The following is a 4,123-nucleotide window of genomic DNA, read 5'->3' as shown; positions in this document are numbered from 1 at the left end:
TTTATATTTTATTCTCTGTGTTCATTCTGTTGGTTTTCTTTGATGCAATCTTGGAGTCTCATAGAGTCATTAATTTCCATTTGTCACATTCTAATTAATTGTTAGTGTTTTGTTGTCTTCAGTTAGCTTTTTTATTTCCTCTTACATTTGGTTAATTTTATATTTAGATAATTGTTTTCCTTTTCCAGTTGATCAGTTTTTCAAATGTTCTTTTTCAGCTGATCATTTTTACTTTTAAAGGAGTAGTTTTCTTTTTTCTATTTGATCAATTTTACTTTTAGATGTTTCATTTTCTTCAGTTAGTTTTTCATAATTCCCTTGCATGACTCCTTTCTTTTCTCCATTTTTCTTTTTCTTCTCTTCTTTGGTTTTTAAAATCCTCTTTGATCTCTTCTAATGTATCTTTTTGAATTTGTGACCATTTCACAAACCACATTTGAGGTTTCACTGGTAGACAATCTGTCTTCTTCTGAGATGGCATTTTTATCATTCATATCAGAACATTAGCTTGTTAAGGCTAACACTTTTTTTATTTTTTGTTTTTGTTCATTTTTATAGTTGAACTATCCTAGGATGAAGGGAGTATATACCCGTCTTTTTTTTCATTCAAACAGAAACCACAACCTTATTGATAGAAACAGTATAAATTTCAAATGAGGTTGCATTTAATGCTCTCTAAAACACTGAAAAATGTCTTTGTCACCAGATCGTTACATTATTAATTCCATAATAACATTATCATTACTGTTGTTCTTTAGGGCTCTGATAACCTTTGCCCTGGATACATTTTTTAGGGACATGACCAATTCTATGTCCTTAATTTCTACACCTGTTTCATCGACCTCTTCTTCTTTGCTTTATTTTTGTACAGTTGGAGCCTGTGTTTCCTGTATGTTTGAAATGGCTTTATCTTGAACTTTGAAATTTTTAGTAGTAGCCAGCTGAGCTTGCTGAGAGAGTTCCTCAATCTTGGCTTACTCAAATGCTATGTAGGTGTCTGAAGCTGATTCTTGTAGACATCTGGCTTGGTGATTTCAAAGAGAATATTCTTATATTTCTGGATGGAACCTCTAGTAACTACTGTCACTTGTCAAAGTCCCAATTAGGACATATCCTTTCATTCTTTCTTTTCACTTTTCTGCTCTCAGCTTGGCCTGTTGCATGTAGAGTCCTGTTCCTCAAATTCTGGTACTGATTCATCACTGTTAGACTCTGTTCTAGACCCAGTCTCAACTCGGGGCTGTGCCAAGTCTTGATCTTTGGAACAGTTTCTGCCACTTCACCAGGCATTTTGTGAGAGGAATGTGGATCCAAGATGGCTGCAGAAAGAGATTGGGAGTGAGCATAGTCCCAAATCTTTTATGCTGGGACTGGGGTGACTGATCCCTACCTAACTGTTCTGTCATCTCCAGTGCTAAAGCTTTGTTTCCTGTGTTTGGATAACCTCATCCAATCCTGTGTGTTGCATCAGTGTTTCTGGGCTTGAACTTTACCTTCTGAGCTGGGGGTCTATTGAACCATTGGTCTACTAAGCTAGGATTTAAAATGGGATGTGGCTTAGAGCTCTCCTTTGACTTCTTAACTCTCCTGCCTATGCTGTGCTACACTTCCTGTTTATTCGCATGAGATAGACCTTTTCTGAAATTTCTCCATGACATCTTGAATTAAAAACTTTTTTTGGGGGGGGCGGTTCTGTTACTCTTTGAGTCTGTTCAGAGGCTTCATTTATCATTGTTTTGAGAAAAGCACCAAGAGTTTCCTAGCTTCACACTGCCATCTTGGCTGTGCCTCCAGATTCAATATGGAAATATAGTAAAATGATTCACATATACATCATTTAGTTTGCTGCCATTGGTGGGGGGGAGGGAAGAAAGAATTGAAAAAAAGTTTGGTAGTTAAAAGTTTACAAAAAGATATATGTTGAAAATAAAATAGTATGAAAAAAGAATCAGTAAGGCTTCTTGTGGAACCTTTTTTTAGCTGTGTACTAAGCATCCAGGTATTAGAGAATTTGGGAAATCAGGAGATGGAAAGTGAGGAGAAAGAGATATATGGTTAGGGAACAATTTGAATAAAAAAAGATATGTGGGTTTTAATGGATTACCACTCAACATAATTCAGCAATCAAAAAAGCTAATGTCTTCTTGCCTTTCATTTTCAAGAGAAAGAGCTTCCAACAATAAGGAGATGAAAGTTCCTTAATATTCTGTTCTGATTAGACCACACATAATACTTTCTTTTAAAAGGATATTTATTAGCTAGAAAGCATCCAAAGGAGAAAAATTAGAATTTATTAAAAAAACTTAAGGCCATATCATTTGACAATTGCTTGAAGGAACTTGGGATGTTTAGCCTGGAGTGAAAAAGAAAAGGAATGATAGCTGTCTTCAAGTATTTGAAAGTGTTGCATCTTTTTTTTTTTGTTTGTTTTCAAGGCAATGGGTGTTAAGTAATTTGCTCTAAGCTCACAGAGCTAGGTAATTAAGTGTCTGAGGTCATATTTGAATTCAGATCCTCCTGACTCCATAGCTTGTGTTATATAACACTGTGACACCTAGCTGTCCCTGTGGATTTGCATCTTGAAATGAGATCAATTGTGCAGAAGGAGAAAATATGGGTAAAAGTTGTAAAGAAACATATTGAGGTTTATTGTAACAGATTCTCCTTGGAGGAATAAATGAAGAAATTTATAAAGTTTTTTAAAAAAATTATTTATCTAGGTCTTATGTTAAAGATGGTGAAGAGAAGCCGGGCACTGTCTTAAGTTCTCCAGGCTTTCCCTGGGAACTAGCATGAACCAAGCCTGTTAACAGAACTTGCTTCCACAAAACCTAGAGAGGAATTTAGAAGAACATCTACCAACAAGGTCTGTCTGGGGGGAGGAAGGACAAACTGGGGGCAGAGAGGAGAGATCCAATGCAGGGGAAGTGGGGTGAGACCTGGGGAATAATCTGAGAACAGCTGAGGAAGCATTCCTGTGGGAGAGATAATTCCTAGAACAAACATTGTAACACCCACCCCCCCCAATGCCCCCAGGTTCAGATGTGGTAGGCAGATCTCCAGCAGTGCTGATTGAGGATTTAGGAGATTAGCTAAAAAGCCCAAGGGCACAGGCCACATGTTCAAAGGATAAGCCTGATCCTGCTGCCCGCCCCCCACCTCCCCAGGTCTATGGAGTGCACCACAGTGTCACAGACACTCCAGAGAAAGCATCTAGTATCCTGTACTGGCCAGCCCGCTTGGGGTTACTAAGCCCAGTGAGCAAAGCCTCTAGGGATTTCAAAAACAAAGATCTGGGAATGAGCCTCTCCCCTAACACAAGATCCAAGTAAAATGAAGAAAGGTCATTTGAAAGGGGAATCTACTGAAAGTTACCTTCAAGATAAGGATCCTAGCTCAGAGAGAACTAGAACTTCAGAGGAGAATATGAATTGGTCTCGAGATCAGAAAGACTTCTTATTTGAGATCAGGAAGGAGTTTAAAAACCAGCTGGAAAAATTGGGGAAAGAAATGCAAGAAAAAAATTAAAACTTTACAAGAGAAAATTATCATCTTGCAACAAGAAAACAAAAATATAATTAGACAAGTGCAAAAAGAAAATAATTCTTTCAAAACCACAATTGGGCAAATAGAAAACTCCTTCAAAAATAGAATTGATCAACTGAAAAGGAGTTGCAAAAGGTAAATGAAAAAATTTCTTCTCCAAAAAAAAAGATTGGAATCTGTAGAAACTAATGATTTCATGAGACAATAAGAATCTGTTGAACAAAATTAAAAAAACAAAAAACAAAAAAAGAAGAAAATGTAAAATACCTCAATCGGTAAAACAACTGACCTGTAGAACAGAAACAACTCAAGAATCAGCGGAAATCCTGAAAACACTGAGGAGAAATTTTTTCTAAGTAATTAAAGTAATTTTTTGGAATTTTGATTGGTATGTCACTAAATAACTAGTTTAATTTTGGTAGAAGTGTCATTTTTATTATATTACCTTGGCCTATCCAAGAGTAGTTGATATTTGCCCAGTTATTTAAATCTGATTTTATTTGTATGAGGAGTGTTTTCTGGTTGTTTTTTTCAAAGAGTTTCTGAGTTTGCCTTGCCAGGTAGACTCCAAAGTATT

At 36.3% G+C, this 4,123-nt stretch overlaps 1 pseudogene; it reads right to left on the bottom strand.

The window, feature by feature from the left end:
• Positions 1–710: 710 nt before the first annotated feature.
• Positions 711–1,290, bottom strand: LOC141501547 (nascent polypeptide-associated complex subunit alpha pseudogene; annotated as a pseudogene).
• Positions 1,291–4,123: the final 2,833 nt, after the last annotated feature.

The sequence above is a fragment of the Macrotis lagotis genome, chromosome X, assembly GCF_037893015.1.
Source record: "Macrotis lagotis isolate mMagLag1 chromosome X, bilby.v1.9.chrom.fasta, whole genome shotgun sequence".
In the NCBI taxonomy this organism is placed as follows: Eukaryota; Metazoa; Chordata; class Mammalia; order Peramelemorphia; family Peramelidae; genus Macrotis; species Macrotis lagotis.
This window is presented reverse-complemented; position numbering and strand designations above follow the sequence as displayed.